This window comes from Bombyx mandarina, chromosome A1 (assembly GCF_030267445.1).
Source record: "Bombyx mandarina strain Sakado chromosome A1, ASM3026744v2".
Classification (NCBI taxonomy): Eukaryota; Metazoa; Arthropoda; class Insecta; order Lepidoptera; family Bombycidae; genus Bombyx; species Bombyx mandarina.
The window spans coordinates 16,269,701-16,296,160 of record NC_143234.1 but is presented as its reverse complement, the minus strand read 5'-3'; the positions used below and the strand labels follow the sequence as shown (position 1 = coordinate 16,296,160).

The 26,460-nt window shown below is 36.7% G+C and overlaps 1 protein-coding gene across 2 annotated transcripts in view; it reads right to left on the bottom strand.

The window, feature by feature from the left end:
* The window catches only part of LOC114239734 (uncharacterized), a 65,747-nt gene extending 40,116 nt beyond the window's left edge, over positions 1-25,631 (bottom strand). The window contains exon 1 of one of the 2 annotated variants that reach the window (XM_028170097.2): positions 25,346-25,631. The gene's annotated coding sequence lies outside the window, so the exon portion shown is untranslated. Of the gene's footprint in view, positions 1-11,945; positions 12,099-25,345 lie in introns of those variants that run through there. The other variant, XM_028170105.2, reaches the window with a different exon arrangement.
* Positions 25,632-26,460: the final 829 nt, after the last annotated feature.

The following is a 26,460-nucleotide window of genomic DNA, read 5'->3' as shown; positions in this document are numbered from 1 at the left end:
ACACCGGTGCATCGCTCAACACAAATGCACCGGACGTGGCCTTTAGGCCTTTAGGCCACGACGACTTCGATACGAAATACTATATGGAGTGATTCAACTGATAAATGACTATGTTATGTTCTTTTTGAAGCTTGCTGAACACACAATTGTTAGGAATAAAATCCAAAAACAAAACATTGCTTTGTTTTAGTTTTGATTTTATTTGTTACCATTCTCACAGTTTTGCCGGGCCCGCGTCGTTACAGAAGTCATAATGTGTAACGGCTATCATCAGTGCGAGCAAACGTCATGTAAACGTCACTTATTCTGTCAATGACTCGCCTGAGAAAAGTGTACTATATTAGTCCACTCTATTATACGAAAATACTGCAATCGCCAGCCCGTAGTTACCATTAATTGAGGGTATTATAACCTCGATCTTTACTGGCGGTAGGACTTCTTGGGAGTCCGCGCGGGTAGGTACCACCACCCTGCCTATTTCTGCCGTGAAGCAGTAATGCGTTTCGGTTTGAAGGGTGGGGCAGCCGTTGTAACTATATCTGAGACCTTAGAACTGATATCTCAAGGTGGGTGGCGCATTTACGTTGTAGATGTCTATGGGCTCCGGTAACCACTTAACACCAGGTGGGCTGTGAGCTCGTCCACCCATCTAAGCAATAAAAAAAAATCGATCTGCCCTATTCTAACGCCGTGCTAATTTCTGAGACGAAACAATAATTTGTTCGAGTTGGAAGACTGTCTCAATTTTATTCAGATTTCGACTTCTATTCCTGAAATGGGTACAAGCCACTTAAAACATGTGGCTCGTGCGATCGTCTACCCGTCTATGGCATATTAATAAGAAACTTTTAAATATTAATATTCCTTTACTGCGGTGCCTCTGAACAATTATCCTTTCGCTAGTCGCTCATGTTTTTTTTAAGGAAAATACATTAAGAGTAATCAACAAAAACAAATGAATTGGTGATTAAAGAAACGTTAAACTTAAAGAAAATTCAAATAAAAATAATTCTCGATTCTAGAGAAATTAGGTTCAGATATGCACTCGCGCGCTTTTCTCAAGGCGTAGTCTCCCGGCAGGAATTGGGAGAAGAGGAGGACCCCTGTCTTCTTCTTCTCCCTGTTCTTCTCTGGAGGCGCCGGAGTCCGACATAACCCGGTCTCTTACCCCCTCGACCGGGTATCCGTAAATGGAATCTCCAGCGTTAAAAAAAAAAAAGGTTCAGATATGCATATGTAAACTTTATTGATATTTGAAATTTAAATTTGAAGTATTATTTGTAGTATTAAATAATCGTTGACTTACAATCGATATTTGGATATTTATTTAAATTGTTGTTCTAAAAATTCTAATGCAGAGCCCAAAGATCGCAAATAACATAGAATCCCTATAAAAGTTATTTGGGCAAAAAATTAAACCTATTTTCATTTTTTGATTTCAATTTAGTACCTATTTGATTATTATTTTTATGTACTACTAAGGAGTCATTTGGAATAAAGTCGATTTAACATTTGCTTGAATATCCTTTCCTATTTAAATTCATATACTCGTATTGCATTTTTTAAATAAAAAACGCACTGATTCTATTAGCAGCTATGAACGTGTTCAATACGGGTCAAGTTCAAGGTTGGCAGCCTTGAAACGTAAAATATATAAATAGAAAACCCGTAAAATGTACTGGTATATTGATTGGGACTTCTTGATGCGCATCTATTTTTATTACGCAGAGAAAGACGCAGCGCAATAGCAGACGAGTACAAATTGTAGAAGAACATTAATGATGTTTATATAAAAAGTTTCGCAAATACGTTTTAGAAAGGAAGTTTAATAATAATAATAAACATTTGCAATAATAATATTTATATATAATACAATAGTAATATATAATGATTGCAGCTTACAGTAACAGCAACAGTAGAAAAATTACCGATTGATAATATTGTTGAAAATTTTATAATTAAAATATGTTTGAATAGGACCGATTGCTGGAATGTGTAATCGCATTTTACAGCATAGACGTGGATTGAGGTACCAGGCCGTCCGACAATAGATGCTGCCACACACAGAATAAAAACAAATTAAATATAACATTTATTTTTCATTCATTATAAATCTTAATGTGTCTAGAATGGTGTAGAACAGATGCTACGATTTTGTTTTATAATCATAACAAGTGGTAAAATAATCTGAATGTTACGGTTATGCATTTGATACCTATACGATAAATGTAAGATTTAAACTATGTCATAAATAAAAGCGTATTAAATTTTTTATTAAATTTGAATATAACAATATCTGAAAACACTTTGAATATAACAATATCTGAAAACCTAAATTGCAAATATTTCGGTACAGAACTCTTAGGTAATTCTAGTACGTATGAACAACTGCCGATGTAATGGCGCGTCTTACTTATTATCAGGAAAACTTTAAGAGTGCTAGAAACCATCAGCAAAGCTTGAATATTCATATCCACAATGCAAATTAATTTAGTTTAGATTTTTTTAACATTTGGAATGAAATTTAATAAATCTTTTCCTTTGAATTTGAAAGGCCAACAAATGTGAAAGTACTTAATTGTTGCCGTTAAGAGGCAACGGTAAAGGCGTTAATTATCTCATCTCTAACGATCCATCGAAGATATTGCCGATACGGGAAGATGCTGAATAAAATATATATCATTTACTAGCTGATCCAGCAGACTTCGCAGTGCCTCAATCGATAAATAAAAGACCTAAGCTTTTGTTTGAACTTAAAACAAACAAAAGGAATCCGTCCGACGGAGGGGGACATCAAAGGAAAAACAAAACTGTTATGTTTATTTAATTCCGAGCATTTTCATATCTATCTAACTTTCTTCTATCTATCTTTTAAACCTTCTCTGGACTTCCACGAATAATTCAAGACCAAAATTAGCCAAATCGGTCCAGCCGTTCTCGAGTTTTAGCAAGACTAACGAACAGCATTTCATTTTTATATCAATAGATAAATGCAAAACTTATGTAAGTAGTTGAGGATACATTCACTATACGACGCTAAAGCTATTTTTACTGGTTAAATATAAACCGACCATTATTTTAAGTCTTAAACTGGTTAAAGACACTGGAATCAACCAAGGAGCGCCCCCTTAACCCATTTCCCATTCCTTGCACAGCAAAAACGATTATAATCTATCCATTCTTTGCAGCGGAGGATTCAGAGCGTAACTATATCCACGTTCTGATGGCGTTTACACTCTCACTTTTCTACCGGTACTTTATCATGACTCGACGAAATTAAATAAAACGTCTGGTTGGCTCACTTCAAATTGATATTTGGAATGCGGTCATGTTTTTCATTTGTTATTTTGAAAAAACTACACAAATTGAGAACACCGACGAAATTATTTTACTACATTAGTCTACATTCACTTTATTAACATTTCATATTCAAATACTGGTGGTAGGATCTACTGGTGGGAGGACCTCTTGTGAGTCCGCACGGGTAGGTACCACCATCCTGCCTATTTCTACCGTGAAGCAGTAATGCGTTTCGGGTTGAAGGGTGGGGCAGCCGTTGTAACTATACTGAGATCTCAGAACTTATATCTCAAGGTGGGTGGCGCATTTACGTTGTAGATGTCTATGGGCTCCAGTAACCACTTAACACCGGGTGGGCTGTGAACTCATCCACCCATCTAAGCAATAAAAAAACAAAAAAAAAACACATATTCCTCTGAAAAGTTTATGTATGCGTTAGAGCAATGCTGTGTTTATTTCTTCGTACTGATCACAGAAAAAAAAAAACCTGTCAATACAATATTAAAATGCCTCAATCTAATACTAATTCGCGTCACGTACGCCACGTATACAAGATTACAAGAAAGAAAAAAAAAACACAGAACGTGTCTAGAGGAAACGGTGACATAAAACATATTGTATAACTTCAAAAGCGTCGTGTAACAAAAACAAACGTTTCCGTGCATACTCGCCCCACGATTTTACTCCCTCACTCGCCCCTAACTAATACACGAAAATAGAAACCGTAGGTACGTACACACACAACTATGTAGTTCTCTAGAATCAAAAGATTTGAAAAAGAATAAGGATAAAATCTGTAGTCTATTAATGTTTATCATAAAATAGACAAAATCGATTAATAGAGAAAAGATTTATAGAAAATTCGAAGTACGTAGGTATTCATTGTTTTCATTGTCGGTAAAGCGCGGTACGATGAGAATCCTGTAATGAAATATATTATATAGCCAAAACCGACAACCGATCAACCTGGCGCCGTAGAGTGAGGAGACCCGACCCTGGATAACGGGAACAGGGACGGAAGAAGAAGAAGAAGATTAGGATGCGCAACCCTGAATACTATAGTTACTAATACAATATTCCTCTAGCGCGAAGCCCAAAGATTCCTGCGTTCCGGTTCGAAGAATAGGATAATCGTATTAAAACATTGTTAAGAAGTGTCCATTTATCTCAAGGTGAAGAGCCAAATTGTATTTGTTGTATCGATAGGTTCAATTAACATTAGTTATCATTAGAACACGCTGTTATCGTTAAATAACTGAAAGAACTCACCTTATCCCACTAGGTGGGGTCGGCACAGCTAATTTTTCTCTTCAATTCTCTTCTATCAGCCGTCATCTCAACGCTCACTACTCTCTCTCTCATATCATCGCTCACACACCCAATCCATATCTTCTTCGGTCGACCTCTTCCCCCTCTACCTTGCACTACCATTTCCATACATCTTCTAGTCACATGCATCTTCTCTCTACGCATCACGTGTCCATACCATGCTAACCGTCCGCTCTCTCTCATTTGTTGATTACCAGGGCTACTTTCTCTCTTCCTCTGATATACTGAAAGAACACGCTCGTTTAAATTTTGGAAGAAAAGAAAAGATTCCAGATACGACATAGACAGCTCTCCAAATAACAAAATTTGTAGAGCGAAATATTTACCAAGAATAATAGAAGCCTGTGAGCTTAGGCTCGGTACCGCCATCCTGCCTATTTATATCGCGAAACAATCATGGATTACGGATCGAAGGGCGAAGCAGCTATTATACAACCCGTACAGCTGATCTTTCAACCTCATTCTCTAGGATAATTCAGCTGTCAGCCTAATAAGCTTACAGTACTAAACATAATAAATTGGTTTAACACATATTAAACTGGACCCTACTGACATCCTACTCGAATTTTAACCAATTTGTTTGCAATCTATAAGCTTTTTGGTACTATCACGGAAATTAAAGAAAAAATACTAAAAATTCCAAATCGGTGAGATTCTTCTCAAGGGATGTGCTTACCAACAATAAGCATTTTGTTTTCATTTAGATATAAATCAAAAAATTGTTCCTCATAACAGCTCTAAGGGCACGTTCACATCGACCGATCACTTCCCTATCTACAAAATCCATGGTAACCCAACCCTCTTTTTGTAACGTACATAATCAAAATAAAATGAAGCGGCGCCGCGCACACGCAGGGATGGGAAGAACAGATGTGCATCGGGGGTTAGAATAAAGACAATATCGATCCTATTGCTATTGATTCAAGCTGCAGCCTAATATGGGGTCACTGCCCGGGGGACGGTTTGCTTGTTTAATTTTGATTTATCCTCACTACAAAATATTAATCATCATTTTTGTACGTTTTTTTTTGTGTCTAATATTTTCATTCACGACAACACTGTCTCGTATGTCAACATTATATATTCTTCATTGAAGATAAGCTGCAATAACTCATCGAAGTTCTTCGTCTTTCTTTCGGAGTCAGGGACGAGACAAATATTGTACATATTTAAAAAAAAGATAAAAACATTAACTCCCGCACGTGCTGTGTATTCAAAATACGCTTATTGTGGGGTTCATTTCTGTTAATTCCATGTGTATTTATTTTTATGGATACATATTTTAGGAATATGGGAGCTGCACGCATCTAGTAAGTAACCTAATTGAATAATAATAACATTTAATGTTTACAAGTACAAAAAATATATCTTATTGTAGACTTGAGACTCGGTCACAAGACACCTCTTCGTAGCGTTCAGCCCATATCGTTTTTTTTGTTTTTTTAATTGATTCACTATCTGGCATTGTTAAGAATTAATTTATCAATGCATTTTTCTTTCACATACCTCTTGTAAATTATAGTAAAGTATTTGGATTTTTTACATCAAATGTACCTATATATTAAGCATATTTACATTTTTGTATCAGGCCTCTAAGTGGTTTCAATTGGAAATAGCTCGGTTTTGTTTGCTTTAGAAGTTCTCAAAGAATTATAGAGAAAAAGATAATGAAATTTCTGCGAAATGTAAAAACCAGACTTGATTTTTACCAATTTTTTTTTGAGTCATCCATATCACATTACATATCTAGATCTACATCTATTAATATAAAAATGAATTGCTGTTCGTTAGTCTCGCTAAAACTCGAGAACGGCTGGACCGATTTGGCTAATTTTGGTCTTCAATTATTTGTGGGAGTCCAGAGAATTGTTTTGGTTTTTTTTGTTTTTTCTTAGATGTGTCCCTCGTCCGACGGATTCCTTTTGTTTGTTTTAAGTTTATTTAAAGTTTAAAAGTTTATATAAAAGCTTAGGTCTTTTATTTATCGATTGAGGGACTACGAAGTCTGCCGGGTCAGCTAGCATTAAATAAAATTGACAACAGACAATTGAGTAAAACTAGTTGCGTTCACAAACAAGCCGGAATGAAATACGATCTAAGTGGGCCCCCATGAACCGTGGAGTGGAGTGCGTGATCGGGCGTTTGTCATATATCTTGAATGTACGCGCCAAAAATTATGTGGGATGGCGTAGTAGAATAAAGCAATACTTCCTCAAGTGTTTTACAATTATTTTTATTTCTCGTCTTAACAACGGAACGTCTTACCTCTGACACTTTTTCTTGACAACTAACAGACAATGACATAGTAAATACATAGATTAAAGTAAACTATTCCGACACGCACATTTGGAGCCGCGCGTGTTTAAGAAAGTATTTACTAGACAGTACCATAGAGATAAGTTCAAATAGGTTATTATAAAATTCCATGCAAGGCGTACTTTAAATAAAATAAAATCGAATTACTTACGATCTGGAAATAACTAAATAAACAATGCTATGCTAAATCAAATCTAAGCAATGCTAAATCTTTCACCAAGCAGAACATAGTGTCCATTTTAATGAGCGTGATATACCTAAACGAAGGAATAATCCACTAAACCATTGCATTTTTAATTAGCCAACATAGATTTTTAACATAGATCTTTTTGCTATGTGTATGTGTATTACTATAATTCTCATGTTGTATTTGTTATTTTAGTTATGTGTTATTTGTTCTACACACACTCATCACTTTTTATTATTATTCTCATTATCCTCTCGCAGGTCTGCTGGAAGAGATTTCTTAAAGAAATAAGCAGCGCCTTTGTACATAATTTTCCTATTACTCTGTATCTATGTCATCTTTTCTGTCTGTACATAAATAAATAAATAAATAAATAATTTTTTTATCAGTTCACAATATCTTAATTGCACTATGTATATGTACTAATTTTTTTTTATTGCCCTTGTCGGCAGACGAGCACACGGCCCACCTGATGGTGAGTGGCTACCGTCGCCCTTGGACTTCAGCAATGCCAGGAGCAGAACCGAGCCGCTGCCTACCTGAACTAGGTAAACTACTAAAACTATTAAATAGCATTTTTCTCGAAACTAGGTAACTGGTGAGATTTATATGAAATCAAATATACAAAACGAGCAAGGTGGGTTGACATCGGAATGCCGTTTACTGCATTTGCATCATAAAGTATCGAGTTCTAAATGTGACTTGATTAGAATAAGACGCATTCTTGATGTTGAAATACGAAACACTTCCCACTGCTTTTATTGAAAATAATTTGCAGCACTTTAGTTGCAAATTTTCATAGTGCTCCTACAATGGCTTGTTTATTAGAATAACTTCGTATAATTCGTTAAAAATTATGTAAACTTTACAATTATATCTCAAGGTGTGTGGCGCATTTACGCTGTAGATGTCTATGGGCTGCAGTAACCACTTAACACCAGGTGGGCTGTAAATCGAACTTATATTAAAACTACAAATTAAATTTAAATTTATAATTTTTTATCTGTCTGTAGTACAAGTCTGTATGTACACTGAAAAAAAATAATAAAAATAGAAAGAGGGTAGTCATGTAGTTATAGAAAGTAAATCAGCGGTATTTTTTTTCGATCTGTCTATATGTATGTGCATATGTATCTACAGAATTACGTACAAACATCCTATACAGTTGTTCACATAGATTTTGTAGGTAGACAGAGATTAATTTGGGGTTAGGATATAGGCATATTTGATTGAAAACAGTAATTACTAAAAAACTAATCGACGTATAAAATATTTTTAGAATTTACTTTTGTACAGTTAGATCTTAGAAGCTACATTGTAAATAATATAATATTATTCGTGAATATTAATGTACTCCCACCGCTAAGTACCGTTCTCCGCCCACGCTATTTAAGGTGTAGTCCACGCAGGCGAATAGTCAGGCGACAAGTGAATTGTCTAATAAAATTATATAACCAATAAAACATGTCATCCGTTAGTGTATAACACAACATAAACATAACGACATTAACTTCGTTATTCATAAGATCTCACAGGATAAATCCGGAAGTGATACGCGTCGAAAATATTTACTCATCTTCCTTGAAAGCCAGCGCATTATCTTATCCAAGCACGTGCCAACAAACGTATCTCGCTTCGGTACCATGACATGTTTGACTTTGTAAGGTAGACGACCGATAAGAAAGCTAAGGGCAAGGAAGCGTTCGAAAAAGCTGCTCTACCAGATGGCTCTTTGTTCTTTAACGCAAAAACCGAATTAACGAATTTGATAAAACTTTTTAGGTTTAATAGTTGTTGGTTGAATAAAAAAACAACATGTGAAATCTTATTAGAATTTCTTTTTAGTGTATACCCATTCATGAAACGCATATACGTAGGTAGTATTTATTTCCTAATTTTAGCACAGTCCGTAATTAATCAAGTGAAATAAGTATAGAAAAAAGTACAGTGATGAATGTGGTTATGTAATTTCATTAAAAGTATAGTTTAATTAGATGGATAAACGCTAAGAAATTCACCGAACGCTTTAATTTAAATAAATCTCTAATTTTAATTTGTAACTAATAATATTCATTTTTATCTATTATCTAATCATTTATATCTTAGTCCTAGATTTAGGTTTCCGCTGTTACAGCAACCAAGATCGAATTTCATCGCAAATAATATAATTACCTAGTGAAGTTGTTAGTGATTGGTTTTGAAGACAGGGTGGTATCATTTTCTTTACCATCGGCGGCAGAGTACAGGCCGGTGGTCACCCTCCACCATCGACATCAGTAATGTCAGCCATAACCAGGTCACTGTCGAACTTGAACTTGAATATTCTTACATTATTTCCCCTACCTAATCCCTGGTAGCTTAAGAGGCTATTCTAGTTACGATCGGACGGGCAGCTGTTACTAAGCCTCGTCTGAAGAAATACAGTGTGAAACATTAGCACGGTGCTACGCACTTTTCATAATCACAAACTGAAAAAAATTTAAAACATTACTCAACTTTTAATTTATTAATTGCTTAGATGGGTGGACGAGCTCACAGCCCACCTGGTGTTTACTGGTTACTGGAACCCAAAGACATCTACAACGTAAATGCGCCACCCACCTTGAGATATAAGTTCTAAGGTCTCAATATAGTTACAACGACGGCTCCACCTTTCAAACCGAAACGCATTAGTGCTTCACGGCAGAAATAGGCGGGGTGGTGGTACCTACCCATACGGACTAACAAGAGGTCCTACCACCAGTAATTACGCAAATTATAATTTTGCGGGTTTCATTTTTATTACACGATGTTATTCCTTCACCGTGGAAGTCAATCGTGAACATTTGTTGAATACGTATTTCATTACTAGCCTATTCGCTGATAGTTAAAGGGGCTATTCCGGCTACGCTGTGACTGGTAGGTGAGTTCACGTGACTCAACCTGATATAATGCCCTAACACTGGTCCTAGCAAGTGCAACGCTTCACAGAATCTACCACCGGATCCGAATCGCGATCCACTGAGAAGATCCGGCCAGAAACTTAGTGGGCTTAAACTTAGTAAAAACTAAACTAAAACTTCATGAAAAATAAGTAACTAAACATCCGTTCCTGAGTGTTACGTAGTTTTTGCTTCATTGCTATTAAAAAAAAAACTTTAACGAAAAACATTTTCCGACGTAACTTCAAAAGTGGTTTTTGGGTAAACTATTTATTAATTAATATTCCCAAGCATTGAAACTCAATAAACGAATGCGCCATGTTAATTTACTTTACTCCTGCGAGACCTAAAATAGAATTATGTTCTTAAAATTGCCCGTAGACACCTATGTTAGCGTGGCTCCTTATCTTTATTCATATTATAAAACAAATGTAAACTTATGAGACCTGTAATAACATCCTCGTCCGGCCCACACATTACCGTTTACCTAAACATAATAACCTAAAAAATTATCCCGTGTGTTTTCATTCATGCGGTTTCGTTGTCCTAGTCAAAAAAAGCGACAATACATTATTATTATTTTTTATTGCTTAGATGGGTGGACGAGCTCACAGCCCACCTGGTATTAAGTGGTTACCGGAGCCCATAGACATCTACAACGTAAATGCGCCACTCACCTTGAGACATAAGGGCTAAGGTCTCAGTACAGCTACAACGGCTGCCCTGCCCTTCAAACCGAAACGCATTACTGCTTCACGGCAGAAATAGGCAGGGTGGTGGCACCTGCCCGCGCGGACTCACAAGAGGTCCTACCACCAGATATTATTCGGAATTCTGAAACTATGGGGCAGTGACGTACGCTTGAGAAGCTATTTATATTTTTTTAAGTATTAACATATTATTTATGAAGTGCTTAATTTATTTTTTACGAAATGTTCGGGTGTGATGGATGATGCGAGATTAAATAAGGTAAAATTTTATTCATTTTGATTCCAAAAATCATGAATAAACTTAAAATCGGTTTAGCTGTGCCACTGGCATTGCTGATATCCATAAGCGACTGTGAATACTTACAATCAGCTGTATCGTATACTCGCCGACCTAAAATTACAGTAAAAAAAAAAATTATTTGAATTCAATATGATTATTTTTTTGATGAACATTTAATATTTCATAGTGACGGGCTTAAAAAATAAATTAGATTTACTCCAATAGACGAAAGGATACTTTTAAACGTCCAGGTGCCAGCAATCACGATACGACGAAACATCTGCCATTACTCCTTTCTAACGACGATATTAAACCATTAATTGGTGGCTTTCAATTCTTATTAGTCATCAAGCTAAAGTAGTTTTAATTGGAATGGTTAACGATTAGTGTAAAACGATAGAAAACAAAATAATCAGTGTGCTACGGGATAAGGATACACCTGCCTTGAGCATATGCTGTTTTATCTTATACTAGCTGACCCGGCAGACTTCGTAGTGCCTCAATCGATAAATAAAAGACCTAAACTTTTGTATAAAATAAACTTAAAACAAACAAAAGGAATCCGTCCGACGAGGGACACATCAAAGGGAAAACAAAATTGTTATTTTTATTTAATTCCGAGCATTTTCATATTTATCTACCTTTTAAATCTTCTCTGGACTTCCACAAATAATTCAAGACCAAAATTAGCCAAATCGGCCCAGCCGTTCTCGAGTTTTAGCGAGACTAACGAACAGCAATTCATTTTTATATACATAGATAGAAAAAGATCAACAAATTTTCTTTAATACCAAAAATCGATTTTCCTCCGAGATTGAAAGTCATCAAGTCGTTTAGGCATTAATGCTATTATGTTAGCCACATTATATAATCGATATTGTAATTAACTATCGAAGACTCACCAAGATTTCTGCAATCGAGCACGTTTTTTTAAGAATTGTAAAAACAGGGCTTAAACAAATTGATGTAAACAAGAACGAAATCTGTGACAACTGGTCTATAGGTGGCCTTTGACAAGCTGTCAAATTAAATCTCACTGAGAGGAAACGCACGCATCCCATTTAAAAAGTACGTGTAGCTTGTTCGAAAGAGAAGGTGTAATGCAATTTTTGTGAGTAGAAACAGGCAAAAATATATTTGTTTTGAACGTGAGGGAGTATTTCGATTTGTGCACGCTATGTCGTTAGGGCGCATGCGTTGTATATGCTACGCATGCGTGGTGGATATATTGTCCCCTCCTGTTAGCTTTGTTTACATGAATTCATGACCCTTTTGAAGTGAGTACAAGCTGCTATTAAATCGATTTGCAATTCAACCTAGAGCCGGATTGTACACGACAAGAATGGTCTCAGTAATTTAATCAGAGTATGGAATCAAATAGAAGCAACTGATAATAGGAGCCTCGAGAGGCTCTGTTATTTAGGTGAAATTTATAATTTGTATACTAAAAGTATCTGTAAGAAGTACCTTTACGCCATATTAAAGAACACTACATTTAAAAACGAATTATAATTTCGGAAGAACTCTATTCTGCACACTGCTTGAAATATCAATTCCGAGATTCTCGACCTCAGAAGATTACAGGGTCTATAATAGGGGATTTGAGTCTGTCTGCATAATAATGTACTGATATTGTTCTACCCCTTACAAACTAAAACCCGAGAGACCTGTTGAGAAATGAGTTCTAAGTCTTAGTTTTACAGCCTTCAAAACGAAAGCTATTATTGCTTCACGGCAGAAACAGTCAGAGTGATGGTACCAGCATACGAATCAGTCTAAAAATATCAAACCAACTCTAGTTCTGTGCACGCAAGGATGTACAATAAATTTGACAATTGAAATTTTGTTTCAAGGGTCAATTAAGAATTTTGACCCGAACAATTTCTCGGCCAATATTTGTTTATCAATGTCATGTGAATGACCTCTTATCAACGCTTCAAACACGTTAACGTTAAATTATATTACGCTATGATTGTGAATATTTTTTTAAATATTGAAATCGTTCAATTTCTCAGTTGATAAGTTTCTGGTAAATTATTGTACTACTTTTTCTAAGTACACAGATACAAGAGACACGCTGATAGTAAATCTTGATACTTGTTTTCATTTATTTGTTTAATCAAGTCTAAATGTGAAGAAAATAAATGAAAAATGTCAGGACCGGTGGCCACGGGATCAGATTAGTGAGTATTCCGGACATGGAAAATAAATAATAATAATAATAATTGAATCGATGAAATAAAATAACTTGACAACATCGTAAAAATCTAAGATACGTTAATTATAAATAAATAAAAAGTAAACATTAAATACTCGCTAATTTTTTTTTTGTTTCTCTGTAATTTTTCGATGGATTAATAGAAATATGATTTATTTGTCATCTTTAATATTGAGACGGTACACACTAGTTTCAGTTCAGTTTTCTATTTAATCGCAAATAGATTGTAAGTATTTAGGACGAGGGGCCTGCAGTATATTTGCGGTGGCAAAGGCCTAGGCTTCCTTATCGATCCTATCATCAGGACGGGTACCGGCGACGGCGAGCCTTCGGCGCGCACTGTGCGGTACCATGGGTTTCGTGGAGTCGGAGTGATGGGGCTCGATGGGGTTTAGTCGGTAGTCGGTTTTCCGGGTAGCTCTTGCGTGGCTGACGCCGTGCAGTGCCTCACGCGCCTTTCTCAAGGCGTAGTCTCCCGGCAGGAATTGGAAGAAGAGGAGGACCCCTGTCTTCTTCTTCTCCCTATTCTTCTCTGGAGGCGCCGGAGTCCGAGATAACCCGGCCTCTTACCCCCCTCGACCGGGTATCCGTAAATGGATTCCCCAGCGTTAAAAAAAAAAAAGGCTTCCTTATCGACCGTATCATTCAACCAGGCTTCGGCGTCTACGTAACACCAAACGGTTGAGCTTGTATGCTCATTAATGTTACTAAAAAACACCTAATGATTACCTTAACACGATAAGTTTTTACGTGATGTAACTCTACTTTAAGTACTGTATTTACAAACAAAACATTACGTTATACTAGAATAATATTAATTTTCTTCTGATAAAAATTGTTTTCCTTTCTCGCTTTCTCGTATCTTGACTCGTATTTGCTTTTTATATCAACGATTCACGTTATTTTAATGCTGCTATGCTATGTTTATGAAGGGGATTTTAATTTTATATCTAACTAGCGACCCGCCCTCGCTTCGCTTCGGAAACATTAAAACACACATAAAACCAAAAAAAAATAATTAAAAAAAGTAGCCTATGTTCATCAGGGACAATGTCGGCTTCTAATGGAAAAAGAATTTTTCAAATCGGTCCAGTAGTTTCGGAGCCTATTCGAAACAAACAAACAAACAAACAAATCTTTCCTCTTTATAATATTATAGTATAGAGTATAGATATAGATTATATCTTTCTATATATTAACAACGGTAGGCAGCGGCTTGGCTCTGCCCCTGGCATTGCTGAAGTCCATGGGCGACGGTAAACACTCACCATCAGGTGGGCCCTTGTATGCACGTCTGCATACAAGGGCAATAAAAAAAAGAAAGCTAAAATGACCCCTTAGTATTAAACCACAGATTCATTGTCTATTAGTCTATCAAGGCACATTATCTATATATTAATACGTGAAGCAAAAACTTTGTATCCCTTTTTACGAAAATTGCGCGGACGGAGGAGTATGCAATTTTCCACACTTATAGAGAATATAGAGAAGAAGTGCACAATGCTAATATTTTTTTTAAATAATGCATAAAAGATACATTAAATCAATAAAGAAAACATTACACACACTACATACCATGCATTTGACGCACACACGCATGCATACTATTTATTGTCAAACTTTTGTTCTTGACGTCCGTGGTCAAATTGAGAAATTAAATATTGTTTGTCTTTATTAATATTTTTTTATAGTGTAGCCTTGGTGAAATTTGTGATTATAGAAGTATAAAATACAATCATAATAGTGTAAAAACTTACAATTCCAATTAATTATAGTCGAATTTCGACTACTGCGGGACCACTAGTTATAATTTATTTTGACATTCACGACATAAGCCGTAGTATATCTGTAATGGTATTTTTTGAATGTTTATAACTTTAATCTTACAATAATTGAAAATAAGCCTTCATCTATATCGTTCCCTCACTACTGAGGATCGCGACCACATGCGATGTACTTCCAATGCACCCGATCATGGGTGGCATGGACTGCATGGTACAAACTACCACCGAGTGCTTCTCTTGCTAGATCCGACCATCTGGCTGGTGTTCTGCCCACGGCGCGCTTGCCTTCTATTCGACCCGTAATTATGAGCTTCTCTAATTCATGTCTGGAAGACCGCATGATGTGTCCGAAGAAGCTCATAACACGTTCCCGGCAGATAGAAGAGAGCCTTTTTCGGCTTAACGGCTTACTTATCTGGTATAATTTTGCTTAAAATAAAATAAAAAGTTCGATTGCGTTAGATCATATTTAATACTTTAAACTTACAAATAAATTTTAATTCCATTCAAATATTTTAGTAATAAATAATATGAGTAGTATATGTATGAAGTAGTAAAAAAATAATACATATATACAGTTTAAAAACTTTAAAAAAATCACACAATCAAATAGCAAACGAAACTAACAATTAATTCCATCTTTTTTTCGTCTGGTCGATACTGAGCAGGAAGGCGCGCATAATAGAGCGAAATTATAAAATTATTGTATTATCATCACCAGTGTTTGATGCGCGTGCTAAATTTCAAGTGAAAGGGACGTCCTGGTAGGAAAAAAAGTAAGAAAATTAAATTTTAGTTAGATATTAAAGGCTTATTTGTTTGTTTGTTTGTATGTTTCTATTATATCACATGAAAACCGGGTATACGTAAATATGATTACTCACGATAAAAGATAATATGTTATTTTTATCAGCATTGATAATCTAAGGTGACCCCTCGGTCACTTTAAGGACACAATTAATTTTCGCATTGTTAACCAGTTATCACTTCTCAATGATGACCGCTTCCTTACTTTTTTTTTATTGCTTACATGTGTAGATGAGCTTACAGCCCACCTGGTGTTAAGTGGTTACTGGAGCCCCTAGACATCTACAACGTAAATGCGCCACACACCTTGAGATATAGTTCTAAGGTCTCAGTATAGTCACAACGGCTGCCCCACCCTTCCAACCGAAACGCATTACTGCTTTACGGCAGAAATAGGCGGGGCGGTGATACCTACCTACCCGTGCGGACTCACAAGAGGTCCTACCACCAGTAATTACGCAAATTAGAATTTTGCGGGTTCGATTTTTATTGCACGATGTTATTCCTTCAGCGTGGAAGTCAATCGTGAACATTTGTTAAGTACGTATTTCATTAGAAAAATTGGTACCCGCCTGCGGGATTCGAACACCGGTACATCTCTCGATACGAATGCACCGGACGTCTTATCCTTTAGGCCACGACGACTGTTAAAGCAAGACGAATTGTGAAATATTTATTTTTATATTATGTGCGTCTTTTAAAGGAAAATTAATATCACGTACGACTAATACAACTGTATTATGCCTAGCGCTATTCATCAATGTTGTACGATTGATTTTTCTCTAGAACATTCTCGATGAATAGACGTTGAGCTGTAGTAATCCGAAGTTGTTAAATGCTCGCCCGTGCACTTGTGGCGACCTTCAGCCAAAGAACGATAAGGCACGTTACGTTTTATGCATAAACAAACGCTGAAACTCGCAACGTTTTGTTTCTGTAAACAAATTGAATTAGTTTTTGACGTCGAGGAATTTGTAGGTCAAGATTTTTTTGATCGGCACGTTCCATAATTTTTAAAGCTATTTTTTTTCGATTTTTAGGTAGGTCTAATAAGCGTATGTTTATTGATTTTCTCCCCTATTAATTTAAAACACAAGATACTACTTATTTGAATCTAAACATAACGATATACTATACATATACCACCAACTTGCCTATTTCTGCCGTGAAGCAGTAATGGGTTTTGGTTTGAAGGGTGGGGCAGCCGCTGTAACTATACTGAGACCTTAGAACTCATATCTCAAGATAGGTGACGCATTTACCTTGTAGATATCTATGGGATCTAGTAACCACTTAACAGCAGGTGAGCTGTGAGCTCGTCCACCCAACTAAGCAAAAAAAATATATATACACATTAGGTATTTTGAACTTTACCCAACTATCGAAAAAATGTACTGACAAAAAATTTGATCATCAATTTTTTACTAGTAAGCTCCGAAAGCGAAAGTGTTTCGTCTTACTGTAAAAAGCTGACAAAGGAATTCGGTGTCCACTTAAAAGCTACTCAGACAGATTAAGGTTGTATTTACACGCGTTTGGAAACTGTGATAATGTCAGTACTTTAAAATGAACAAATTGGTTTTAGTTTGAATACAATTTGTCGTTTAATGAGTTAGTTCATTGGAAGGCGCCACTAACGAGTTCGTGTCATTACATCATCTTGGAAATTGTATGGTTCTAACGAAACTATTTTAAAAACTTTCTTAAATTTTAGTAAAGAATCCAATCACTATACCTAGTCAGGTCATAAGTATTGTCACACAGTAAAAACTTTTCTTTTAGAATGCTGGCCACAAAAAAGTTTATTGAATTCGAATTTCGAATTGTTCATGAAAATAAAAATAGTATACATTTAGAATTTTACTCATTTTTAAATATGGAGTGGACGCTTAAAGAAGACCGTGTTGCAGTTATTGCGTTGCATCGTTGCGGTTACGCGCCAATTCAAATTTTTAACATACTGAAAAATTTGAATATAACCAAAAGATTCGTTTATCGTACCATCAAACGATACAATGAAGACTCTAGTGTAGATGACAGGTCAAGAAGTGGTCGCCCTCGGTCTGTTAGGACTCCAGCAGTGATAAAAGCTGTGAAGGCGCGAATTCAAAGAAATCCCAAATGTAAGCAGAAACTGTTGGCCCTTCAGATGGGGTTAAGCAGAACCACGGCGAAAAGGGTGTTAAATGAAGACTTAGGGCTTCGGGCATATCGAAGAAAAACAGGAAATCGTTTGAATGCTCGTCTAATGGACCTGAGACTGAAGAGATGCCGCGCTTTGTTGAAGCGGTACGCGGGAAAAAAATATCGGGAAATTCTTTTTCGGATGAAAAATTTTTTACCGTAGAAGAAAGCTACAACAAACAAAATAATAAGGTGTACGCACACAGTAATGAAGAAGCGAGCAACCGTATTCCGCGTGTCCAACGAGGTCATTTTCCATCCTCGCTCATGGTATGGTTGGGAGTTTCTTATTGGGGCTTAACAGAGGTACATTTTTGTGAGAAAGGTGTAAAAACGAATGCAGTTGTGTATCAAAATACAGTCCTGACGAACCTTGTGGTACCTGTTTCTCATACCATGTTCAATAACAGGCGCTGGGTATTCCAACAAGATTCGGCGCCAGTTCATAGAGCGAAGAGCACACAAGACTGGCTGGCGGCGCGTGAAATCGACTTCATCCGGTACGAAGACTGGCCCTCCTCCAGTCCAGATTTGAATCCTTTAGATTACAAGATATGGCAACACTTGGAGGAAAAGGCGTGCTCAAAGCCTCATCCCAATTTGGAGTCACTCAAGACATCCTTGATTAAGGCAGCCGCCGATATTGACATGGACCTCGTTCGTGCTGCGATAGACGACTGGCCGCGCAGATTGAAGGCCTGTATTCAAAATCACGGAGGTCATTTTGAATAAACTTTAGTGTCATAAGAATCTATGTTTTGTTAAGTTCATTTTGGTATATGAATGGTTACATAAGGAATAAACTTGTTACAATTATTTTACATTAAACATGTGACAGAATTTATGACCTGACTATGTACTAACTATACTTACTTAGTAACTATACTTGAGACCTTAGAACTTAAACCTCAAGGTGGGTGGCGCATTTACGTAATCGATGTCTATGGGCTCCAGTAACCATTTAACACCAGGTGGGCTGTGAGCTCGTCCACCCATCTAAGCAATAAAAAAAATAAAAAATCTTTCTTTGCGCACACAATAAAATCTAAGAATCGTCTTTAAAAAGACACGAAAAACCGATTTTTTTTAATGAAACCATTTACTAAACTCAAATATTTGACAACGGTTTGCTAGTCTAGTGAACTTCAAAGAGAAAATCTTCCACCGACACCAGTCCTTGCTCAGTAAGCCCAAAGCTCGAAGGTTTTTTTGAACTTGTACGCGAAGCTATCTTGAAAAAGTTATTAGCGTGATTCAGATTTTCGTCAGATTTTTTATTTATTGCTTAAATGGGTGGACGAGCTCACAGCCCACCTGGTGTTAAGTGGTTACTGGAGCCCATAGACATCTACAACGTAAATGCGCCACCCACCTTGAGATATAAGTTCTAAGATCTCAGTATAGTTACAACGACTGCCTTACCCTTCAGACCGAAACGCATTATTGCTTTACGGCAGAAATAGGCAGGGCGGTGGTACCTACCCATGCGGACTCACAAGAGGTCCTGCCACCAGTAATATTTTTTTTTCTATTATAGAACAGTTACCGCTAGATAGGCAACATCATAGAACGTTTTTCCATTTCCAATGCACCACCCGACCCTTTCCTTATTTATAATATATCAAGGCAGAATCGATGCAAGCATATTTCAAAAAAATCGTTCAATTCTGAATACTCGACAGGTAACTTATTTTTATCCACGATCTTCGGCGTCGCCCATGGACATCAGCAATACCAGGGGCACAATCAACCGGCTGTAGCCTTACCTTAAGTATTCTGGTATATCATTACCAGTAATTAATAGAACCACCTGCTTCTACAATTGGCTCAGATATACAAACGTAGCGGTCATGAACTTGGCATCGAAGGGCAAGTTCGGATTTTATAGGCGCAGTTACGTAATTAGAGACCGTGTGCACCGGAATATGTGCCAGGTGGAGAAATACATTCGAGGGCCGGTCGTGAAGCTATTAAAAGTTGAGACATTGTTTTGAGATCCAATATCGGTGGACTACATTTATCGGGAGATACGCATACGTACATACCTAAACAAATATCAATTAGGAATACACAAAAGAGAAATGTGAGAGTGACGCATAGTTCATCTTCTCTTTAAAATAAGACTTATTTACAATAAAAAGTATGCGTTTTTTTTTGTATGTAGTAAATGATACTTAATAATCCTACTTATTTTTGTACTAAACACTTTATTTATTACGTACTTTTTTCAAAATTTCATTAATAGAGAATTTCAATCAATTTCAATGATTTTATTACTACTACTCATTTGCTGAAATTCTCGTACAGTATTTTACAAGCAGCGACTATCCTCCATCGTTCAGGGTCGCATTCTCACTTTCTTCGGGCATGTGTCGCGGCGAGGTGACGACTCAGTTGAGCGCCTTGTGGTGCAGGGCATGATAGAGGGTACAAGACCGCGCGGCAGATCACCGTTACGATGGACCGACCAAATAAAGGCAGCTCTAAACGGTCCCGTTAACGAGTGCACAAGAAGGGCCGCGGTACGCGAGGAATGGCGACGTCTGGTGAAGCGCACCACCAACCGAAGTGATGACCACGACCACTCTGCCAAGAGTGCATACGACTGAGAAGAAGAATTTAACAATAACCAGTAATTTCACTTTTACATGTTCTACTTTTTTTTTTGTTTTTCCTACCTAATCTGGTAACCTAGGGAGCTATGCCAGCGCAACCGGGCGAGTTAGTATATTAGTGTTCGACTAATGAAGGAAATTCCCGTAGACACAACCCACTGAGTTTCTCGCCGGATCTTCTCCGTGGGTCGTGATTCCGATCCGGTAGTAGATTCAACGAAGCACTGCTCCTGCCTGAGCCAATGTTATGGATTCTCTCAGGTTGAGCCCATCAGTTACTAGTCCATGCGCAGTTAGAGTAACTCCTTAGGTACAATTAGGTAGCGGAAAATAAGATCGAAATTTGACACTAAAGATTCCTATCAAACGAACTGAAAAACAGAAACACATATTGATAGATAAAAGAAAAAACTGTAGTCGATTCTTTGGTCAATGCCTTTATATTATATAAGCGGCCCGCTCCGGCTCCGCTCGGGTATTTAACAAAAATTTCAACGATATTTGACGTTGTTTTATTTTTTTAAATAAAATAACACTTATTGCGGCATAAATATAATATTTAGACATATGCTGTCGCGACACTTTTTGTAAATAATAATGTGTTCTACAAAGTCGTAGTACATTATTTTATTCTATCATCAATAGTTTTCGCAGGGCACGCGATCCAAAGAATATTTTAGGTAATTTTTTTACACCTTGGGTTACATTATTGAAGTTTTAGTAGGGATCCCTAATTATGCCTATGTTACTCTGGAATAGTGTAGCTTTCAAACAGTGAAATAATTTTTCAAATCGGTTTAGTAGTTTCGGAGCCTATTCAATACAAACAAACAAACAAATCTTTCCTCTTTATAATATTAGTATAAACTACATTTACCCATAAAGATCAGAATTAATAACAATTGGAACTGCTCAATTAAAAAAATTGTAAATGAGCCTTTAATATTTTAATTTAAATCTATAGAAAGCAACAATTGATTAATTCATACTAAATCGCACACGTGATATTTAAATTCAACTTGGTTTTCGTTCAAAACCGTTTCAAAAGCCCAAGTTGACTTAGAACGGCACGGGAGCTTCAAACAAAAACTATAATCACCGTGTTAAGAGACAATGTAAACACAGCATCGTAGTACCACATCTGTGTTCTCCAAAAACGTGTCTATTTGCTTGCGCCCGTGCATCTCAACAGGGTTGGCACATGCAAATTATAAAAATGATTATTTATTGTCCATCAAAGTAGTTTTCCAAACAAAAGATCAGGAATTGGACAACGGACGTTTAATAATTTTTGGGATGGCATTTGCTAACAGCTGCCCGAGCGCCTCCAAAGGATACCGTTAGGTCTAGGTTATTTGTTGATGGCAGCTCCTTTACGAATCTAGTACCGGATCGGAAGTTACCTGTAGTGTAATAGGTTCTGAAATATTCAAATGCAATCAGAACCCCAAAACACGACCATATAGTTTTGCTTGGTTCGGTACATACAGCTTGATTGCTATTCGATTCCATTTTTATATTTTGTCTCTTGGCATAACACAGTCATTTTCGACAATCGACCGAGGTCATGGTAATAGGGTACATCGGAATCGAAATGATACAGATAAAAATATATAGACAAAGCATATTTCAGGGAAATTTATCCGTGGTGGTCGTCTACGTAATGATATGGAATTAGCAAAACATTTATTTCATAGTATTTTTAATTTCTTAATAATAAACGCTGTTGTTTCCCCGCAGTGACCCAACCCTATCATCCAGTATAGTACCGAATCTAGCCATGCCGTTGACCTCGGCACATGTCTCATTTCCGGAAACCATCATTTCCCACGAATTTTAATGTTATCTAATCTTAATTAAACAGATTTATGGAGATTTTTCTTTACTCCACCACGAACGTTGACTTTATCATTTATTTACAAATTAAATTACGTTGCATTATTAGTATTTGTATCGACGAACGCTTGAATTGTATCACAAACTAATGGAAATAAATATTTATAGATTTTTGATACTACTCACGCGCCACCTGTCTTACTTTAACGGTACCTACTATCACAGACACCATTCTTTTTTTTATTATTGCAGGATTGCTGGTGGCCCGGAGGCCTTTCCAGTTTCACCAGGACAGGTGGGCGAGCAAAGGCTCAGCCAAGAGAGGTGGGATTTGCTAACAGCTACCCGAGCGCCTCCAAAAGAGACTTAACAGCTCAAGAGCAGCTGCTTCGCGAATGAATCTACTACCGGATCGGAATCGCGACCCGCTGAGAAGATCCGGCGAGAAACTCAGCGAGCTGATTCATGGGTTAGGTTGCACGTCGAACTCTTTGTCGAGTTCGACGAGTATGGTTACCGGGGTCCCTAAGCCTGCTTCTAGTGTTAGAACTGAAGACGTCTAATGCAAAGGTTATTGGATCTGATGGATCCGTAAGGACGTGTCTAAGGCGTCGGCAGTGACTGGCTCCTGCGTGATCAGGATTCGGGGAGTAGTCAGCGGCGGCAACGATAAGGCGATTATCATGACAAGACATCATTCCTGGAGTGTCCACAGCAAAATTGCCAGGTTTCATTACAGTGGCATGAATGTGGTGTTGGTGGTGGTGGGTGGACGATCTCACGGCCCACCTGAAGCTATGTAGTTACCGGAGTCCATAAACATCTACAACGTAAATGTCTATGGGCCACCCATCTTGAGACATGAATTCTAAGTTCTAGGTTGACCTTTAAGGTGAAAATTTTGGAAAACTTCGATATCTTTGGAATTATAAGTTGGAAATAGAATCGCAGCAGCATTCTGAGTGGTATTGTGAATGCCTCATATTAAAACGATCATAGGTTCGAAACTAGGCACATTATAGTTTTCAGTTTTTTTTTAATTCTTATGCACACCTAAATTAACATAACGTAAATCCGCCGTTAGCCCCATCACTCTCTTTGGCCTGCCCATACCGTGGGCCTCGAAAGTCAAATATCTAGGCGTCACCCTCGACAGAGGGATGACATTCCGTACACACATAAAAACGGTACCCGACCGCGCCTCGTTTATACTAAGACGACTTTACCCAATGCTTGTAGTCGAAGCAAACTGTCCCTCCGTAATAAGGTAACTCTCTACAAAACTTGCATACGCCCCGTCATGACGTATGCAAGCGTAGTGTTCGCTCACGTAGCCCGCACCCACTTGAAATCCCTTCAGGTTATTCAATCCCGATTCTGCAGGATAGCCGTCGGAGCGCCATGGTTCCTGAGGAACGTGGATCTCCACGATGACCTGGAGCTCGATTCAGTTAGTAAGTATCTGCAGTCGACATCGCTGCGCCATTTTGAGAAAGCGGCACGACAAGAGAACCCTCTCATCGTAGCCGCTGGAAACTACATACCCGACCCAGTAGACCGAATGGTAAACCGTCGACGTCGCCCAAAGCACGTCATTACGGATCCTCCTGATCCATTAACGGTGCTTTTAGGCACCACAAGCACCGGTCACCGTCCTCGTCGCAAGCGACGGGTTCGACGAGCGAACTAACCCATAGACACAGCCCACTGAGTTTCTCGCCGGATCTTCTCAGTGGGTCGCGTTTCCGATCCGGTGGTAGATTCTGCGAAGCACTGCTCTTGCTAGGGTCAGTGTTAGCAACTCTCCGGATGAGCCCCGCGAGCTCACCTACAAACGTTAGGGTGAAGCTGAAATAGCCTCTCAAGGCTATCAGCACAGGTAGGAAAAAAAAAAAAAAAAAAAAAAAAAAAAAAAAAAAAAAAAAAAAAAAAAAAAAAAAAACAAAAAAAACAAGTATGTGGCTACGAACAAGAGTTACTATCATATGCATACTATTTGATAATGTTTTCATATCATAGTTATGGAAACGTAAAAGAAAACAGGAGCACAGATCATTTTTTGATATCTCTTGGTTCGCTGAAAACTGCATAGTAATAAAATTGTTTCAGCGGTTGTAGAGCACATGCACTAAATGCAAACAAAAAGACTCTATTTTTTATTTTATTCAAACACAATTCTAAAGTAATCTTACTTATATATTGAAATAAAAATAGAATTAATAAAACAGTTGTACATGTAATGTAACTTTTTTTTAAAATGTATTTTACAGAAGATTTTTGATATATAAATAAATCTTTTTTTTTTTAATTATAAATCAATAACTGTCGTAACTGTAATTTTAAAAAATGCAAAAAAAAAGTTAAGTTCCTAATAGTCCTCTATAACAAAACATCGCTTAAAAATAAATGTGAGATTAAAACCCAGAAGTGTTTTTGTTTTCTTAAATAAAACATCTACGAATCGCGAAATTAGAATTTTTGAAACTCCCTTTATTAATTCCAGAATTGTCTTTAACTAAGTTTCGTCTAAATATTCTCTTAAACATGCCACTTTTAAACTATAAAGTAACACGAATGAATACTATTTCTTAGTGAAGACGTTCATAGCCAAAATTTTTAATCATTCGATATTCAAAGCGCCGCTTAAAATTTTCTTGTTGCAATATGTTAAGGCATGTTTCAAGATTTTCCACTACGTTCAAATCGTATTAGAATTTCACATATTTTTTCTTAATTTATCAATATAAAAAAGTCGCAGAACTCTCACTCTCAAGTTATATTTTCACTGCTCTTACTTTCTGTTAAACAATGTAGTATTTAGTCGCGGTTAAATAATTTTAATTTGAAATAAAACTTACCAACGATAATAAAAAATCCTATGACAATTTTCTCTTCAGTCCCACAGGCAACGGAGTTACTAATTTGGTGGTATTTTTACGTTCGATTTTTTTAATTTTTAAATAGGGCGGGAAATCAGTGCGCATGCGTTGATAGAGCGCGCGCTCTGTTCGAACTGACAGATGCCCGCGCGTACTCATCAGCTGATTCAAATACTCACCCCATTTCCAAGGAAATAAAGCCTTTATCATTGTGAGTTACAGTTTAAATTAGGTTTCCAAAACCAAGCAAAGCGTTTTACAACAATATCCATTATGCAGTTCTGTAATTTAGGTGCATTTTCGTATTGTAATTGCGTTAAGTCGTTGAAGTTTACTTATTTCGTCTTCTCGCATTAAAACTGTATAATCTCAAAACTTACCTACTAATTTTACAAGAGAGCGTTTTAAAGGTCTAACATGTGATCTTTTTAATATTAATCATCTTTGCAACATTTATTTTTAAATTTTTATAATGTAACTTATCTTTCTTTTAAAGTAAGACAAAATTATGTATTAATTTTGTTATAGTAGTCAAAATATAGGTAAAAAAAAAACAACTAAACTACGCTCTTTTGACAGTATTTATAATATATTATAATAAAAATACTGGTGATACTAAATGATTCCATATTAATTCAATTTCGAATATTTTTGGAAATTGTACACTTTTAATGCGAAAAGACGATTTCATTTAAAAATACTGTTACGGATGCGACACTTTACAATTATTACAAACGTTTTGTGATAAGCGTAATGCACATGTAAACAGCAGTCAATCTATTACCTATATATGATCTAATGTCATGAGTGTATTCGTTGTGTTAAATCTAGATTTAGGTAGATAAAACGTGGAAGTAACTTTAATAATCTAACAAATTCTACGATAATACCTCATAATACTATATTTTTTCTTTCCAAATCAAAATTATTTATATGTATGTCATCAATTGTTCTCTAATCTTATATCGTATTTTTATTTAAAGTGAACTTTTACGCTACAACATCATTACTATCTTCCTCCGTCATTGAAAACGAAAACAATTTCGTTTTCAACCCACACTTTACTTTTTTCCGCTTTTTACCTCAAGATGGCG